Below are 20,169 nucleotides of genomic sequence, written 5' to 3'. Positions count from 1 at the left end.
TTTTGAGTCTGAATGCAGTTTAATAGATTTTTACCCTGCAGAGAACAAAATCCTCTGCAGAACAGTTGGTGTTTTCTGGCTTTGAGCACTGTATGGTAATGTAAATGTCAGGATAGCATAAGGTAATAATTATGAGATCATATTTTGCTGTTTAAAAGAACCAAAAGGTTTCTAGAAAGTAAATAAAAGTTATATTTTGTTATAAGCTTTCTCAGGCAGTAGCTCAATTTTCATATGCTTGTGGACACTATTTAGTGCTGTCTGACTGCAAATTATATTTATTACTATAATACAAGCTGTTTTTCTACATTTTCTTTCTGTGAGCTTAGTGTTAATTACCTAATAGCATTTCAAATACCTAGCAGAGGAAATCTTTGCATGCTCATCTTCATAAGAATGTGATAGAGTAATTAAGTCACTCCTAATTACAGAAAATAGTCTGGGCCAAATAAGTGAGGATGTCTTTGTCAGTGAAGTGAATGTTGGTTATAATCTAGTATTTTTTTAAAGGTCAGTAGTAGTAATGTTTCAGAGGAAAAGTACAGAACATGGCAATTCTCTTCTAATACAGTGAAGTTTCTTTTTAAACAGATTTAGCTAAAAAGTGGTAAGTGAACTGCCTGAGGTCACAGAAATCAGGCAAATTTGGCCTTGGAGTCCCAGCTCCCGTATTTTATTTGCTGGTAATAAACTTTCTGGTAAGAATGAGCTAACCTTTGAAACTAGAACTGTCCCTGCAGAGTAATACAGAGTCCTTGCTGGAGCAGAAACTATCAGCAGGAGCTAATATTTTGTGTTAGCCGATGGAGAAATCTTTGTTTCTGCTCCTCCTTCTTTGTCATCTAAAAGATTTTAGCTGAATACGTTCTACTCTTCTGCATGATGCATCATTAGTATGCAGTAGAGATCTGAACATATTCCCACAAATTATTCAAAGGTGTTAAGCATGAATCTTCAAAATGCCCAGGTGCACTTTACAGCAGTTCCAGTGACACTGTGAGCTATGTTACATCTTTTGTTCTGAAGGGATATTCCTCAGAGAGAAGGTAGAAAACTGTATGCCATCAAAGAGTCCTGAAGTATTTCTAGCTCTAAGTTTCACATTTGGAGAAACAGAGCAAGGTGCTTGCAGGGAGTGCCCTGACCTTGGGCTGAGATGAGGGATGCATCCATGCGACAGAGGATTACAATGGTGGTAAGACTCAAAAGTTTTAAAAGGGTGAGCAAAACAGTGCTAGAGATCAGTCATGAATTCCTACCTACTGCACTTGGTGCTTAGCAGTCTTGCTCCTGATCAGCAATCTGTGTTACTGTTTCAAGCTTGCTGTTCCCCCTCCTGCTGATAGGAAATAAGTTTCCTAGAACTGCCAATCTGACAAATACTTGCACGAAATGAAATTGAGTGACTTGCTTGTCAGTCTCATACGGAGCTCTGACCCAATGTGTTACTGCGTGAGGTGTTTCTGGGGAGACCACATATGCCCAGCAAGTCTGTGCAGAGCTGCTCAGCTTCTCTGTGGGCTGCAAACTGTGAAAGCTCCCAGCTTTTCTATCTGCTGGGATTATAAAGGTCTCTGCTTCCACTTGATTTAGAGCCATGGAGCACTCTGTGGGTTGAAGCCAACGATCTACAGATAACTAACCCCATGCCTGCTTGATGGAGTGGAGGTATATGCTGTACAGTGTATGAATTGAAAGGTACGCCAACATATCTGCTCTACAACTGTTAGTAACTGCTGTTTGTTTTGATTTTTTTTTCAATCTATATACATCTCAAACATCTTTACCTTCATGACTTCCATTAAAAGGAGTCCTTGAGTTAACCATATTGATTTGAGTGGGAAATGAGAAACTCAACAGAATGTTTTTGAACTTAGCTGTACTTACGTTGTCTGCATGCAACTGTTGGATCAGCTCTCTACTGTTGGTAGTAGTGGACTGCGAGGTGTTATTTGGGTGTGACTGAAGGAGCTGCACCTTGAAGATTCCCTGTTAATTGTTGGTGATCGTTTAAAAAGTCCCATCAAGTTTTTTGTGAGTACTAGTTCCTGTGTCCTGACCAAACTCTGAGCCAGGAATACCCCAATTATCTCCCTCATCAGTTTCAAAAGTGTTCAGATACCTCTGGTACCCAGTGCTGATTTCATGGCACTCAGGTTAAGGTTAGAGATGAACCTCTGTGGATGTACTGAACAATAATGTCTGGTCATCTGAAGAACCAGCTGGGAGCTGGAATCATCCATCATAGCAGCAGCTGCACATAGCAGAGGACTTCCCAAGCTGTGAAGAGAGCTCAATGCTATATAAAGCAAAGCCTGTGTGCTATAGGTAACTGCAGAGAATTAAGTGCTGTCGTATACTTCACAGTATTCTAGTTAAAAACAATGATAAAAATGACCACAGTAGTCTGTTGGATTGTTTGCAACTTATTTGGTTTTACCCCCAAACTGATGTAAAAGCATCACTTTTAACTTTCACTCAACGTTTAGTTGTTTTATAAGCTCTAAATACAGCTTCTGTGCTCACTTCCAAGTTGTGTGAAACTGTAACACAACTGAAGGAGCTTTAACCCTGTGCTCTGAATCCCCCTGAATTAATTGTGTGTGCAAGCACACTTTGAAACTGATCTACTTTATATTTTAAAGGTTTAAACCATGTCTCGGGGTTGAGCTCAAAAGGATAACACTGAGTTTTTTGCCGAGGATGGGACAAATATCTCTACGAACATACAAGGTTTCTTGAAAGAGTGCATATGTGGGGAGTTTGTTCTTATGGGGGGGCTTTAGAATAAACAAAACTTAATGCCACTTCTCTTGGTTTGAGTTGCTGCTTGCATCTTCCTGGGTCTGTGAATAAGAACAGATGTGTTGTTACTCATCACAGTTTTGATTAGGGTTTTCCCAAACATAATCTATGTTTGTGGTTGTGTTAGCCTGGAGAAATCACGGAAATTTGTTTGTCAAATGAAGGCTTGTCAGATCTGTGGGCTTCCTTCCACATGATTGAAGTGGGAAATGTAGATTTCATGTTCACTTTGAAAGAAAACCAAGTTGTTCATTAAAATAAATTGGTTGCTTAAAAGCAAACAAACCACGGGGAGGGGCAGATCACAGTAATGCTTATTACTCAGTTTAAAAAAAAAAAAAGTGTTTAATCAGAGTGTAAGTCTAAATCTCTGGTTAGTGAGTTCTGCCTGATTGTAGAGTGTCCACAGTGACAGATACAGCAAAAGCACATTTGAAAACTGCCAACTGATTGTCTTGGGAAACATGATGTGCTGGGAGTAAATCAGCGTGTTCAGAGGCAGTACTTGAGTTTCTGTTCTTCTGCAGTAATGTTCCTGGAGTCTAAGCAGATTTTCCTGAAATACAGGAACTGAGAAAAATCCCTGTCCTTGTGGGTGATTTGATCATTTATCGCCCAGTCTTTTTCAGGTGAAAATTCATGCTTTACTGCTTACTGTATATTTGGTAGCAGTATGATATTTTGCTTGACTGCTTAAATTGTTTTCTAGGTTCAGCCCTGTGTATGTTGAGAGGGCTCTGTGAATGTCAGATCGTAGCATAAGCCTCCTGACAAAATATTTCAGTGGTCTGTGGCACAGATCTGGCCTCTGATTTTATTCTTGTGACTAGCTAAAATTTCCCACTGCTACTGATTAGGCACTTTACAGCACATCTGCAAAACTGCTCATCCAGCATTTTCTATTTCTGCATTTGGGAACTGAAGATAAGCTTTTACCCAAAGAACCATCAATATTGAGAATAACAAGTAGTTGTACATATGAGCTTTGGCATTGCTGTGCAATGAATGCAGGTGGCCGTAATGGTCAGTAACGAAGGGGGGAAAAATAAAGCCAAAAGTTGTCTGTAATGAGCCTGGGGAAGTTACAAATTACTATACTTTTGAGAATGAGGAAAATAGCATTAACTGAGCAGCAGAGATTCATTTTGGAGTGAAAGCAAGTATTAGTGAAGAGCCATTAAGCACTGGGCAGACAAACTTTTGAGACATGTTCTGAGGGAGTTGTGGTGCTGAGCCAGCAGCTCCATTGCAGAGAGGCACTGAGTGCTTCCAGCTGTGCATGTGGGTTGCTGGGTCTCAGAGGAGCTTTTTCAAGCACACCTGGCTCTGAGTGGCAGCTTACAGAATTGAAGGGTGTGATGTATGAAAATAGATTTGTGATAATCCTAGAATGAAGTTATTTGGTGAAAACTACTTAGAACTTCCAGTGCTTTTTAATAATTACAACTAAAAATAAGTCTGTCTGATGAACCAAGTTGCAAGTCCTATGTTTGTTAGGACTTTAGGAGAAGCAGTCCTTCATTTTGGTGCAGTTCATCAGTGCTCTGTTGTATAAGGTGGTAAACAAACACAACTAAGCTGCGTTTATATGAGAACTTCTAATTTAGGTGAGTTTCTCAGTCTTCACTATGAAGTGTGCCTGTTTTTTCCTGGCTTAGTTATGGTGATTATGGAATCGTTTGAGAGTAGCTGATGGCACATTAGTCAATATTGATAGATCTGGCATTAGTAAAGATATATTAAAAAGGAATGGCACTTTGAAACATCCCTTCTCACTTTCAAAATTTTGCTTTGAAAAAGGCAAGGCTTAAGACTTGAAATAAAAAAAAAAGTAGAGATGGAGGAACACTTTCCATGGGCAGGCTATTGTAACAAGTAGTTGCTAATGCTCTTGCACAGGCTGGCTCATGTAGTAAGCCTCTTTGCCTAGCTCCTGTAACACTTCCTGACATGCTCTTCCTTCTCCCTTTCCTTCCCTCCTCTTTCCATAAATACTTGAACTGTATGTATGTTTTGCAGCCTGAAATGAGCCATCCTCACGTGTGCAGCATGCAGGTCACATCAGCCTTCCTGCAGCACAGTGTGCAGGGGAGGCAGCTGCTAATGAGGATCGTCAAAGTGAGAAAATGTTGTGAGCAAGTTCCTGGGGCACACTCATTTTTAAGGGCTTTGCTACTCTGTATGTGCATGTGGGCAGGTAAATGGTGATTACCAGCCAGCCTTTTTACTGCAGATGGTTCAGACATCCTTCCACCTGAAGTACATATTTATATTGTCCCGCTGCCACTTTTGCCTTTGTACATGCTTATCCTGCTAACAGGCTGTTAACCAGAAGAGGAGATGTCAGGGAAGTATGTACTTTACTTGCAGCCAAGTAGTTGAGTTCGACAAAAAAAGACCAGCCTCAATTTTCACTGCTTTTATCCCATTTGTCTCAGAACTGGTGGGAGCCAGAATTGCTCCCTGGCTGCAAATCACCTCTGTAGATGTGCACTCATTAAATATCATTGTGGCTGGATGCTACAGTGTGATCCCTCGGGCCAGTGAAGGATCTGAATGCTGGCATTGTGCATCAACAGCATTTGGATACTTCCATGAGCAAGTATGGCTGAAATTCCTCACTTTTGGAAATGATTCTTCATGTGAGAAGAGCCCCACATCCAACATTTTACTCTAATTTCACAATGGCAACCAGTGTTTGTTTTTTTTTAATGCTTTCAATGAAGGGTGTGTATACTTATGCAGTAGTCAATATTTAAGTTTGGGTTTTTCTATTTTTTTATTTAAAAACACAGTTTGGTGAAAACTTGTCGGAACTCTTTCCATTGCTTCTCATAATACTGACCTTTCAAATAATGAGGAAGAATTTCTTAATATATTTTTAGAGATGTTTGTACAGTGAAAAGTAGAACAGTGTTTTACAAGTCATATTCTTGAGTTTCATTGGAACAGTACCGTTTCTTGGTAATGATTAAAAAAAAAATCCATGGGATTAAAAAAAGCAATGGGACTTGCTCAAATTCAGTGGCAATGGCTGTCATAAAACAAAAAGCTTTTGACAGCACTAAATAAGTAAAAGGTTTGAATTTGTTTTTAAATGGTTACCTTCTTAATGTGTGTAGCTACTGAGTTTTGACACTTCCATGAAAATAAATCACTTCTCTTTTTGATATATGCTGGTAGATGTGTCATAGGAACAGAAGACTGCAGTTCCTTTTATCCGGAGGGAATTCTGCTCATCCATCACAATGTATTTCTGCAGGATTTATGTTTTTCCTTAATTTTTATTACTCAACTGATTTGCATGAAAATGGGATCTTTGTTCCAAAGGGATGCATTGGATCCAGATGTTTGTTTTGTGTCAAGTTGTAATCTTGTTTGTCATTGCACTGGTTGTGGCAAAATGGGGATGATGGCAAACAAAGGATTGACTGAGTGAGGGATAAGCACCTGCAGCTGGTGGCTTCCAATAAAATAAGGACCCTGTTTCATATCACATCACAGGCCTTCATGGAGGTTTTAAAGACAGGATGAGGCAAAGGAAACTGCAAGAATGGAAACACATAGAGGTGGAACCAGTTGATACTTTTCACAAACGAAGCTTATTATGCAGCAGATAAATTTTGGGCAACACAATATAATTTGTAATAATGGATATTTCATCTGTTAGGTTTAATGGTATCAAATGATCTGATTGTTTAAACAAGTTGGTTGAAATGTTAAATGCAGTTAGCATCATTTATCAATAACAAATCTTATTCTTTTGCCTCTGGCTTTGGGGCTAGCGCTTTGGTGTGTGTCTTTCAGTGACAGAGATTCATTCTCAACTGTAAGGGAATAGAGATTAAGTCTTTAAAAACATAAAATAAGAAATAGGAATGTCAGAACATTAGAAATCATGAGTGTTGGTCACTTCTAAGCTAAAGCAAAGAGGTTATAAGTCACGATTCACATTAACTTCAGGCTTCCTTTTGGATAGTCAGTGCACAAAGGCTGTGCAATATTTGTCTTGAAGGAACCAAGCAGCTAAGAGCAGCAGAGTTACTGGCTCTAGGTAGAGAGGTAGTGTGTAGGTACTAAGTTTAGATGACTCACTGTAGAAATCTGAAGGAGATCCTACCCAAATAATGGCTGATAGATTATATTTTTGTAAGTGTGATATCCCTGAAAGACTTGGCAACACATATCAAGTGTTATGAAGGATCTGTTAGGAAGAGAACAACTGAAAGTCAGCTGGGATAAAGCCTGGCTCCTGCAGACAGTGCAGTGCATCTGTTCTGTACCTGCACTGGCTAACCTCAGGTAAGAGCAGTGTCAACAATACCTGCAAATACGTTTAGTGGCTGTGTCCTCTGCTGTGAGAGTAAGGAAGTGATTGGATGGGATCCCACTGATTTGCCTGTTCCAATAACTCTGCCTCTCCTTCACAGGGTTGTGCCCTGAGTGGAACAGGGAGGTGGAGGAGCCTGCCCTACAGTATGTCCATGTTGTCACCATCTCTTATTTCTCCTAGGCTGTTGCCCCAAAAGTTCATAACTTCCATTAAAGATAGCTTTAAAGCATTAAATTAACTCAAACAAAAAACTGTAAAGGCAGCTAATATATCACCTGTCATGCAGAAATAAGGAAAACTGAGGTGTGTGTTTTAGGAGAGGTCTAAGTATCATTTGAAATGCTTTGTGTAGTGGTGTAACTGCTGCTCTGGGCTGCATGCATCCTCCTTCAGCCTAAAATGACTGCTTGATTTCTGCACAGCACAAATCAATTCCAGGGTATCCTCAGCCTCTCGCAACTTGCAATTCAAAAGTAAGTATGACTCTTTAAAACCTGAATCAGGTCCAGAGTGATTAACATTTATTATGTAGCCACTTAATGGCTAGTGGCTATCCAGTCAAAGGAGATTTATATCTCCTTAGAACAGCTTAATGTGTACTTATGCTCCCCCAGGGTCCACTGTCCAGCTGAATGGCCAGAATGAACGTATGCAGTGCTCTCTATCTCTGAGCAAGCTTCAGACCCATGGGCTGCTTGCACATTCTTATCTGATATATCCTGTGAAGGATAATGGCAATGCCAAACTAAGCTGTAGTGGCAGTTCTCATGCAGGACCTTGCCTGAAAGAAACTCATTTTTTGAGGACTGTCGTGAGCTGTCAGAACGGGTGGCTCTTCTGTGTAGAAGATTGTGTGACGCTGTGCTGGCATTGGGGTACAAAAACTCCAGAACTTTGGCTTTGAGGAATTACTGAACTCTGCACTCTTTATTTTCAATTTCTATTCTTTTTTTTGGATTAGGACATGTTTTGCACGGTGTGTGTGACCTTCAGGTGTCCTTGTGCCTGAATGTGGACTTTGTACAGGAGTGACCCCTGAGTGTATGATCTGAAGAGTACTATTAATGTTGAATGTACAGTTTGTGTAACAGTTATTTTATGTTAAGCATAATTTTGCTGTGTCCCCGAGTATAACTACAGACAGCCCAACTGAGGTAACTGCTAAGCATCACAGCTACATAGCATGGCTAATAATGCAGTTAAAATGAGTGTACTGAAGGAAAACAGTGGGAGCTAATGCTTTCTTAAAGGCTACTATGAAAGTCCTCAGCATTTGCTTGTTTTTATTCTTTCCATAGTGAGGGGATAATCCTTATTTGTGATGGAAACATCTCTAATCCCAGAAGCCCTTTAACTTCTTGGATGTGTAGCCACTACATCCTGGAACAAGATCAGTGATGTTAGAACTGGGGGTGAGGATGGGAATCTATGTTAAAAATAAAGTGCTGACTGCTGCTATTTTGTCTGTTGCCCAGAAGATAGGAAAATAGCATGCTGTCTGTGTGGATGATCCAACTACCTGAATGTTTAGTTGTTTGTTGTCTTAGGTGCATGCTTTGAGAGTAGGGAAGGGAGAATTCCTCCTGCCCTTTTAAATAGGGATGGACCATATAAAGAAATTCTCACAGTGAATCCTGGTACTAAAGGGGAGCTGTGTATCATGGAGAATGATTTTTAAATTGTTCCCTTGCCTTGATTCATCCCCTCAGCAGGTGAGGTGATCGCTCTAGCATTCAGATTGCTATCCAGGAATTCTTATCTGGCCTTTGCATGCGCTCCTGTGTGAGGATGCCTGGTAATGTGTCTTGAAAGGCTTGCAAAAGAAATGTGTTAAATCAGTTGCTGTCTGCAGTCAAGTTTCTTACTGTAGGATCACTTGAATCCTAGGCCTTTTTAATTAGTGCAGTCCAATCAGCAGTACTCCATGAGTATTCTGGTTCCCTGTAATGCAGTTCTCCTTTGTCCCATGAAGACAACGCCTTTAATTTTGCAGCACTCAGTGGTGGCAGCTTTACCTCAAACTGTTCTGGGAAGTAAACAGGTTCCCCAAAGCCCCTACTCGTGTGCTGCCTGGAGCAGAGCTATTTTGTTGTGAAGCATAAATGACATAAAGCTCTATTAAAAAAGACAGTAGCTGTCCTGATTCCAAATGCAAGTAAATGTGTTGAGCCTCAGTGCTCAGGAAGAAAATAGAGTGTACTTTGTGTCCATAATCGGCGTGTTTCCAGGAGACTAGCAAATGTTTTATGGTATTATTCACAACTGTTACACCATCAGGAGTTGTCCAGCATTTATTTCAACCTAATTGAACCACTGCTATGATATAGCCAAGCTTTTCAAGTGTTGAAATTGTAATTATAGGGAGTGTTTCTCTGGCAATTTCTATTGGACAGCTGCTTTCAAAATATTAAGGCTTCCCAATACCTCTGTGAAGATTTTCCTGGGAAAACTTGAGCTGCACAATTCCTGTGCCAAGCTCCTTGCTCCCCAGGCAGGAGCAGTGCGTATCGTGCTGGATGGAGTGCATCCTAATCCCATTTCCTCCTGTGGCCCATGTTGGGCCAGCTCTGCCTCTCAAGGTAGGGATGGGCTGTGCAGAGACAAGCTGGGATCTTTTCTATTGCAAGCACAGGCTCTGCAATTGGTGCAGTCCATGCAGCAAAGTGAGAGAGCTCACCACATCCTTGCTCTTCTCTCCTAAAATAGGGCCGGAGCAGCCAGTTATGAAGCATGCCAGATTTCTGTAGCTTAATGCTGATAGTGCACGTATAAGCAGAGTGACAATTGAGAGAGAGCTGGCGGTGATGCGAGAGCTGCAGTTAACTATAGATTTGTAGCAGCTCCTAGGCAAGATGTATTCAACCAAAGGTCACAATTTTATGCTGTCACGAGTTGATTCTGCAAGATGTATACCACAGATGTCACTTTCAAGGAAAGGCAGAATGACCCAAGTGCCTGTTTGTATCAAATGATACAGAGCAAAAAATTAAAATGAAAGATCTGCCATCACCTTTTGCTGCACTGAGTGGAAAGGACAGCATATAGATAGCACACAAGTTGGGAGTGTAGAGGCAGATAAATGGAAAATAGGGAAAAGAACAGCATGTGTAACAAGGGATCTCTTACATCTGCTGTATCTGCTGGTGCTGGAGAACAAAACTACCATGCCAGTTCTGGTTTCCAGGGGTCTACAGGGAACCATGTGAAAAGAAACTTGTCACCTGACCTCCTCAGGACACAAATACTACAAGGTACCCACAAATCAGCTGCTTGATACTTTCCTCCCATGTGACACAAGCCATCTCTTAGTTTAAGAAATCCACCTGTTTTTCTGGTTTTGGTGGACAGTCTTTCCCTCTTCAGCTGTTGCGTGCTGTGGTGTTCCATTGCTGTGAAAAGCTCTGGGACATCATCATCTGCTGTCTGTTGCTCATGGTGCTATATCAATGCAAATCATTGTTGGCTTTTCTTGCCTCTTGCGCTTGGCAGTCTGGCTTGGATGATTGCTTGGTTCTAATATTTTTTTGTCCCAAGGCCATCAATTTGTTTCCAGTTTCTCCACCTGTTGGGTTGGCTCAGGTATCCCGCAGGGTTTTGTCCCAGGCATTCACTACTTAAGTTAATTTATTATGCTTCCAGCTTTGGAACATAGGCACCCTGAAGCATTCTACAGACAGGGTTGTTTTTGTTTTCCAAAGATTTCTGGCAGAGATATAGTTTGAGTTTTCTCAAATTATATTTTCTCTATGCAATCCTTGTGATGAAGGCAGTTCTTATTGCATTGCATAAATTTGAATTCCTTGACCAATTTTTCTGGTTAATAATGTTCTGTGTCTGTTTGCTGCTGCAGTGCATACTGAGCAAACGGAAGAACTTTTGCAGAAGAAAAGCTTTTGCAGATAATTGTTTCCATAAAGTCGTCAGCCTTCCTTGTGGTTAACTTTGAGAATGACTTTAAAAGAGGATGTGAAGAGGCAACAGGAACTTCAGAAGGCTCAATTTGGCTCAAGGAGAGGCACTGGAATGGTATGGCTAGAAGGAGCAAGAGTACTGGCTGAAGCCCATTTACCCTTCTATGGGATGCACAATGCCCTTTGCTCAGGATAGTTTCTAGACCCCATTTTTGGGGGGAGAGGCAGAAACAGTCTCTGCTACTGCTTGAACAATTAAAACATCCAGAACAGGGTCTCAGAATTTTAAGTTCTATGTAGGAAGCTAATAGTTCTCATTATTCATCTAAAGAGATTTTTTTTTTTCCTTATGTGCTTAACAGCTGGGCAAAGGTATGAATTGAAGTGGTAGGACAGCGTGGATGAAGCCTTTAACCACCTCACTGTGAGCACAGATAAGCACAGCAGAAAACTAGACTTCATGGGCAGCATCTAGTGTACAGTAGCCTTTTCTCTCTTCAGGTAAGATTTGGGTCTAGGCTGGAAAACCTGTGTTTACATGAAGAGCTGTGAGAAGGAAAAGACTAAAAATGCTCTTAACAGGATCCATTCCATGGTGTCTCAGTAAGAATGTTAAAAGAATGAGTAGTGTGTAAGACAAATCTCAGTCACCTTGGTGACAGAGTGGCCACTGCTAAATTGCACTCCATATAACCTGCAATTTTTCACTCTTCTTCCTTTGATATATTAAGACAAATTATTCAATATTTTAGTATTAATCTGTCTTCCCTTTCTTCCTCGCAGACAAAGGAAGTTAAGATAGCCTGTGTGCTGGGCTTTCGGTTTTGCTGTGGGTTTAGTCAATTTAGGTTTTGATTTGTGTCATCCAAGAATGTTTGGGGTGAGAGGTCTAAGTAAAAGAGAGAGAAAGCAAACCTTAAATCTCTTAGTAAAATGCTTGTTCTGCTCTTTCTGCTGGAGGAAAAAAAAAAGATAAACAGCAGAGCTATTACAGCTTGGCCTGAGTCCAATCCCTTGGTTACATCTATGCCTTTAACTCTGCCTGAGAAAGTAGTTTTAAAGAAATACAGTTATTACATGCATTAGTCCTCGCATCCTGGGAGGTACATCTGTACTATTCAATCTTTCTGGATTACCTCCAATGTATCCTGAAGGCTTTTAAATCCAGTGAAGACCGATCTGAGAGAATTCTTTCTGCAATCCTTTTCTTCTGCTGGCTTCGTAGTCAGAAAAACTCTGCAAATAGCTCACAAGCTACACTTTGAAAAACGGAACCTAGCAAGGAAATAGAAAATGATCCATAAAATCACAGCAGACGGAGCGGATGGAAGCAGAGCTTTCCCTTAGAATGAAGTGTGGTTAACTTCTCAGTTCTGATCTCGTGTCCATGCTTTCTGAGAACACAGGCTGTTGGCTCAGCTGGTCAAAGCCAGTGTGCCTTGCCTGATTTCGATGAATATGTACCAGCTTATGGCTGCTGAAAATGTGAACCCAGCAGGATGTGTGTGCAACTTAAAAATAGACCCCCGGATTGTACGCTTTATTCTGATAATACTTTTTATTTTTGCCTTTCGCTGGTGAAAATCAGTGGTCCTGTCCCCAGTTTACATTGATGTGTGCTGAAAGAGAATCGAGTCAGCTCCGCTGAAACTGTGATTATTTGGATTCTGTTGTTGGGTATGGATCTGAAATATGATCAGAGATAATTGCCTGCTCTCTGGTGTTCCAAGGTAAAAATAGGCCAAAATTGAACTGTTTGTTATAGTGCAGTTCTCAGAAAATGCCTGTCTGTTTGCTTGGAGCTGTAACAAAACCTCAATTACATTCTGCAAAATGATTAATCCAAAAGACAGTTGTTAACTAATGCTGCTGGTCTTACTGATGCCACTGGCAACGCCTGTGAAACTGCTCCGTGTTGCATCCCCTGCTATTGGTACTGCTGTGCATTTGACTTCTGGACCTGGGCCACGTGGAATTTGCCATCTGCATAGCCTGTGTGGCTTGGCTTCTCTCTTTGATGTTCTTCTCCAGGAAGAAGCAAATAATGAGCAGGCCTGGTGATGGTCAATTGAGCCTATGGAGAAGGTGGCTGGGACACTGGGTTCCCCACCATGCTGTACAGATTGCTGTCCTAACAGTGCCAAGAGCATTCTCTGAAAAGCTCAGCTGTGTGGAAAGCAGATGGTTTGCCTCAACTAGCAGAGGGACATAAATTAAAACAAAGCCCCTATTATGTTATAAGTGGAAGAATGAGAGGATCTGTAAAAATTGCTTATTGTGTTAAAAATGGTATTTGCTTTTTCTGTACAAGATTCCCTATGGCAAAACTAGCTGTAAGGGACTTGAATTTATCTGCAGCACAAGTGCTTCCTGAGAGTTCCTTCTTGACTTTCTTTCTTGCACTTGAGCAGTAAATATTTTTTACTTTAAATTGGTATGTCACAGGTAATATTACCTTTATTTGGGTAATTACCTTCAAACTGGCAGTGAGTGTTCCCTGAGCACAATCCTGCAGCAGGGTTTCAGGTATCAGAATGCATCCTGCAGATCTTGGGGGTCTCAGCAGAGACCTGCTGTGTATTTACATGTGAAGTGCACTGTAGCACCAGCACCTTGTTGACTGCAGATTGACTCATCTGTGTGAAATATATAGAAATGAGAATGGGGAGCAATGTAAGAATGATAGGATTTGCTTTTAAATTATTGTCAAGGAATTCATGCACATCATTAACTTTTGTCAGGTTTTACAGACAACTCTTCGTATCGTGTCAGCATGAAGCTCTTCTGCTCATGAGCTGGCTTACATGAATGGCAAACAAACCTAGTTTTGCTCTTATAAATTCTACAACTCAAAGGTCAATAATGGTATCATGTATCACAAGTCACTTGCTATGCTACCTAGAGCTTAAGAGTGCATGTTTTAATGTCATCTGTCAGCCCCTAGTTAACACATTTAATACTTAGCAGTAATATATTAGTAGTTTCATTTTTAGATTTATCTTTCGACCCAAATAGCAGTGGGAAATTGATTGCCAGCTCAGTGGTTTCAGAATGGAATCAGATTGCTTGCCATGAATTACCGCCACAAAAATCACAGCAGGAGCCTGGATGGAACATGATAGATAGGAGATGCTTTGTGCATTTGCAAAGCATGGGCACACCTGCTTTCTAAAGGACAGTCTGAATTTGGAAGCTGAAGAAAAGCCCAGCTGGGAGCCTGGATTTCCACTTGTGCTGTGCAGCACATGAGAGATTCACTGCTTGTTTCCTGTTGGTGCTGAGAGCCAGAGGGCTCCGTACCACAGAGCTCAGGGCAGAGTCATCTGTTGTGCTACTGGAGCATCGCTGACCTTACAGAGGCCAGAATATTTGTGCTTGCTTTAATTATTTCTCATATTGCAAAGGAGAAGAGATGTTTGTCAGTGATGTTGGTGTCTGCTCGTGTTCTGCTGTGAATAGATGGGTCACTTATCAGTATCTAATGTGAGATCTTAGTTAAGAAGGCAAACTTATTCTATGCTAAGTAGTGTTGGAAGCGATAGAATCATCTCTCAAGGATAGATAATGTGCTAAATTCACCTATGACTCAAAATATCACTTATGCTGAGAGCTCTATTATAGTAAAGGAGTAATAATTACACGTCCATATAACTGATGTTAGTCAATCATATCCCATGGATACTGATTTATTAAAACAGAACTATCAAATTTAGTTAATATTAAAATGCTTCTATATATTCCTGTTTCTCCTAGAGCTTTTTTTGTCATTTCTCCCTAACAAATCCCATTTGCTTTCCAAATCAAAGCTCAGGTATTTAGTAACAGCACAGAAACAAAGATGTTCCAGCATACAGCAGACATGTTGTTATATCTGCAGTAATTATCTGACACAACCAAAACAAAGTCATTGTGAAACAACGTTGTCAGATCTGTCTCCTAAAATTGTCTCAAAATTGCAATCATTTTACAGAGTATAAATAGCTTCAGAGTATCTCACCCTTTGTAGTGGGATCTGATGTCACCCTGCAAAGCTGCTCTTCACACAGATGTCTCTCTTAGCTTGCTATTTTAACATGTTTTCTGACTACTACAGCTGTCTTTCTGTTCTTATCTAATCTGTTATTTACTACTTCAGTTTTCTACCCCTTGATGTTCTGAATTTTGTGTGCAAAGGAACTTAAAAAAAAAAAAAAGCATCTTAAATTAACGCTATCTGTTCCACTCAACATTCTCATAAATGTTTACAGCCATCTTTAGACTTTTGTTCTGATAAAACTTATTTTCAAAATCTTGGCAGTTTTAATTTCAAAAGTACTACTTAGTGTGTTATTTGAGTAAGTTGAAGTCAGCGTTTCCAAGGATGCAGCCTCCAAGTGCTATTAGCAAACTCTGGCATTGAAATGCCTTGAGCTGTCAGCTGAGTCATTAAATTACTGTTCTAAGAAAATAGGCTTTAATATTTGAGTTTGATTTGGTTCTGTATTATTTACTTATTATACCACATTAATTTACATGTACAAATGTAACACTATCTTTTAGTACAGTCCCAAGGGGAAGCAGTGGTGCAACACTTCAAAGAAAGCTTCCCAGAATTGTGTTGAAATGCTTTATTTAGCTCAGGTTATCAGCTGGGCTTATGGCAGCCTTGTTTACTGGCTTTGTGCTTGCTTTTTCTTGGAATATTTGCTATATTTAGTCAAAACAGGGCAGAAAGTCTATTAGTATAAAAAGATCAACTTCTAGTGGAAAGGAAGAATCGTGCTCTCACTCTGACAGCATTAAAATGCCGGTGTTCATCTCTTGTTCTTTACTCTTTCCTTGGTCCCTTCCTCTACTAAGGCAGGGTGAGAATATTGACTTTCTACTGATTGCTACTGCTCCCACTGCTTGAAAATAAGCCTTTGTTTTGTTGGCATTATGGAAGTTCTTGTATTTTTTTTTGTATTGATTTATGAAATTGTGTGGGGAGTAAAACTGGCTGAAATTAGTACTATTTGCCACCCTTTTGTGCATGGTGCATCCTACTGAACCTTTCTGCAGAATTGAAGTGCTTCAAGGAGATGGGTCTGAAGTGCTTCTGGAGTCAAAAAGCTGCCCAAAAAGATGCTTCTATCTGCAAAAGAGCATTGTAGGAGTGTGTTTTATGCATGTAAGTTAATTCAAGGTAACTTGAATCTTATGCCTGACGGGGGGGGGAGCAAGGGATCCCTAATCCCTATGGGACAACACTCTTCTACACAGCAATGACAAGCCAGTGATAAAACTGTGTTCCCTGGTGGACAGGCACGTTCTTTCCAAAAACTGTTTTGTCCTCCATCCAAGCAAATCAGACCAAATGCTAAGGGATGGATGTGTGTGTGAGCTCTGTGACTTCTTTTCTGTGTGGGGTTCTTCCACTGAGCATATTGCTCTTTGGAGTACATCTTTAGGGCTTTTTCTCTGCACAAAGAAACTGATGTGGGCATCTTTTAAAACTCAGGATTTCCCTTTTCTTTTGTAAGACAGGAAGTGCACCTGTTTTTAAAATGAAATTGTCTATTTTTTTTTTAGACTGTAGTTTAACTGTAAACAGAACTTTATTTTTAAGAAGCAAAATGATCACATTACAAGGAAGGTAATAAGGATGTTACAGTTGGCTCCATTTTGCTGAAATTAAGAGGAAATTTAAAGAGATGGTCGTGGCAGAGCCATGCAATGCAGTTTGGCTTCAAACTGTTTCATCATTTATGCTCTGTTTTCTGCTGCAGATCTGCTTTTGTACTGCCAGCTCATCCTCTTTCACGAGCTGACTGTAAGGCTCAGATCTTGGTAGGAACATAAAATTCTGTATAAATTGTCAGCAATAAAATATTATTTGTTTATTTAACCACAGAAGTCTTACAGTGCAGCTGGTCTGACAGTAACACACTTGAGCAATTTTAAAGAGATTACCCTCTATCAGTTACAGTTGCTGGATCTGTATTGCCTTTCTTGGCAATCCTTTTCTGGGTTTGTCCCTTCCAACCCAAGCCATTCTATGGTTCTGCAACTTTGCTAATGACACAGGTTGCAGATATGAAATCAACAACTGCAGACTAGAAGTGAGGAATGGTCTTTGAAGTCTGCAGTTGATTTCTGCATGTCTTCCCAGGATAACCAAGACTCTTCTTTTTTTAAAAAAGAAAGCTATTGCCAATATCTCACCTGTTTGTTTTGCTTCTGGGTAAAGCACAACCTTCCAAGTCCCACATCTGTGTAAGGAAACTGGAGAAAATTGGCTTATCCAGGGTGCTGTAGGTCACTTGTTCTCTCTAGATTAGGTCTGTTCAGCAGTTTGTAGTCTTTAACAATCAATTATTTAAGAGCAAACATACCAAAACTATTCTCTTGTGTTCTTAGCATAAGAACTGTAAGGTGGAATACAATATAAAAGGTGGTCATAGGACGCTGCAGAGTCACAAGCTGTAAGAGTACAGGTTCTTCAAAGAAGCACAATAGAATTCATAAATCATATTTGGACAAGTTTCTCAATTTGTCATACAGCCAAACACTGCTAAATGAGATTTTTATATTGGCCTGGGGGATTGAAGTTCACTGCATCACAGAAGGTTGCACGTTCCTCAGTCACTACTGACCTAGATACTTCTGAATAACAGATATCACGTGAAATCCTTGATCATTGTGGAGTTGTTGCTTTCTTTAGAGATGAGTATGAATTTCAGCTGTATCAGGTGCATCCTACGGATAGGCAGGCAGAGAACAGACAGAATCTGGAGAAGCTTTCTGTGTTTGTACTAGAAGTAAATCAGGGTTACCCCTAACGTAAGTTAGAGAAATAGGAATAGAATATGTCTGTTCAAGGAATTAACTTGTCCAAAATAATTTAAACCTTTCACTAGAGTGGTAACAAAGCATTTATGTGTTCAGGAGAGAAGGTAAGACTAACATCCCAGTAACTTCTCCCTTGTGCAAGGCAGAGAGAGTTGTTGAAACACAAATGTGGAAGTTGGCCTGAGAACTTGAGCCTCTCCTGTTTGGGGGAGATGGGGAAAGGCGTAAGAAGGGCGGAACTGAGGTTGACTCCTGCTTTGCTGGGAGAGTGCCAGATATGCCACCCCATCAACAATGGCATAGCTCAGTGAAGAGGGGAGTGAGATGAAACTTGTAGTAGTGCAGCAGTGCCCCCAGCATCCAGAGAGCTGGAGCTGCTGCTCATTCTGTGAGGAAGCAGAAGGGAAGCAGCCTGTGCAATAAAGATGCAGGAAGTGCAGCATAGCAAAGCTCTAGCAGAGGGGCAAGGCAAGACAGTTCCCCTCCTTAGCCAGACTTGCCTCCTTGCAGACCAATTTGTTCTATTAATTCAGAAAGTAAACAGACTCATTTAATGTTTTGAGCTTTGGAAGGAGAAGTGTTGAAGAGGTTTTTGCTTAAAAGATGTTTCATCTGAAAGTGACAGCACTGATACCTGGGAAGACCACACAGCTTCAGGAGTGTGCTTTGCAGCCAATTTCCTTCTCCGGTAGCAAGACTTATCTCCTCTTATTCATTACTGCTTCCAGATCTAGTGAGATCTATTGGTAGTTGGCTGAGAAATCACTTTGTTTTCTTTTCCTCGTTATGTGTGCCTCCATTAGAGAGTAGACAATTGCTGGGCCTTTTGGTAAGTGCTAGCTGTGAAGGCTTTGCAAAGCTCACTTGGGTTTGCATTGTGTGATGTGCTCCAGTTGAGAAGCTAAACTCATCAGGCATCCTAAATGAAGCCGTAGATAAAGGGGAAAGGCACCACAGCAATGAGCATTGGATTCGGGACTGTTACAGGAATGAGGAGGGGACGGTTTGTTCTCGAGGGACCTTTTCACTAACACTAACTTAACTTCTGACTTAGTTGATTTCCAATATGTAACGTGTATAAAGTCATGCTGTGTTACCTATGGGCATATATACAATTCAGAAAATAAATGTGCTAGTTTGGCCAAAAGCTGTCTGTCATTTGGTGTAGATGTTGTGTACTATGAGGCTGATGTAACCCTGCAGTGTGCATTTGCCTTCTGTAGGTAGAAATGTGCTTATAGGTTCTTTAAGGGTGCAACTACTGAAGGTTCTTATTGCCTTGTTTCCATATGCTCATGTTTCAATCTAGGCTGTTTCTGGTCCCTACTGCAGTGAGAAAATACCTGAGTGGAGTCATCCACTCTGGTCTCACCTCCCTCGTAGAAGCGTGTGGTTCACAATGAATGCTTTGCTCGAGGAACCTCTGGAGGGAGACAAACGGAAATCCCATCTTTAAGTTATGATTCCTCGAAGAGCAGTGGCTACAGAATGTGCAGTTAAGCTGAGGATGTGATAGAGGCAGAATGCTGCCTTTTTTTCCTATGAGACAAAATTAGCTACCAACTACCATCATTTTAAGACTATAAAGCAGTGTAACCTATAAAACATTTACTGGGAGTCTAACTCTTCTTTTGGATATCTTAGTGAAAGGAGTAAACATAAAATTGAAATCAGATGCTTTAGGATTTATGAAGTTGATACCATTTTTTTTCTGGAGACTGTTTTAACAGCCTATTAACATCTTCCCCACAGCAAATATATAACAAAATTGATATTATAGAATTGAGTTAGGATGGTTCCCGTGAGTGTACTTAAATATACCGTAAACATCTAGCACTATTCATCTGTGTTATGGACTGTGCATGTAAAGTACATCTCAATAAATTCTGCTAAAGCAAATTCTTCCAAGTTCTTCTTGCAGAATAAAAATTAAAGGTTTGATTCTGCGAGGGGTTGAGCGCTCCTGCTAAATTCCCAGCTCTCACGTAAAAGGATGATTCTTGCTCAGTGCTTCCAGGGCTGCTCACAAAAGACTAATATTCTTCCTTTCACATGAAAACAGCTGAAATCAGTTGTCACTGCAGTAGAAGTCTTTTACAGATGATTTATGTCTTGTTAATTTCTTAAGTGTCAGACATGAGTGCAACTAATTCATTGCAAAAGTATAAAGGCTGTTAAATGTTACTAATAAAAAGGAACTTGAGGACTGTGCTGCTCAGTGTGGCTTTAACATTTATCTGCATCCTGTAAAGCCCTATTATAATATCAGCATAGGCTTACTGTAGTAGATAAGGTTTTCATATTTTTCAT

General features: G+C 40.4%; 1 long non-coding RNA gene across 3 annotated transcripts in view; it reads left to right on the top strand.

The window, feature by feature from the left end:
* Positions 1–20,169, top strand: part of LOC104913201 — a 102,388-nt gene that overhangs the window by 11,611 nt on the left and 70,608 nt on the right. Inside the window, exon 1 of one of the 3 annotated variants that reach the window (XR_795206.2) lies at positions 15,813–16,198. The exons of 1 other annotated variant lie outside the window; for it this stretch is intronic. This is a non-coding gene — a long non-coding RNA (uncharacterized LOC104913201). Of the gene's footprint in view, positions 1–15,812; positions 16,199–20,169 lie in introns of those variants that run through there. One more of the 3 variants, XR_002119687.2, reaches the window with a different exon arrangement.

This window comes from Meleagris gallopavo, chromosome 14, assembly GCF_000146605.3.
Source record: "Meleagris gallopavo isolate NT-WF06-2002-E0010 breed Aviagen turkey brand Nicholas breeding stock chromosome 14, Turkey_5.1, whole genome shotgun sequence".
NCBI classification, from domain to species: Eukaryota; Metazoa; Chordata; class Aves; order Galliformes; family Phasianidae; genus Meleagris; species Meleagris gallopavo.
The sequence above is the reverse complement of the archived record's forward strand: the minus strand, read 5'-3'. Positions and strand labels throughout refer to the sequence as shown.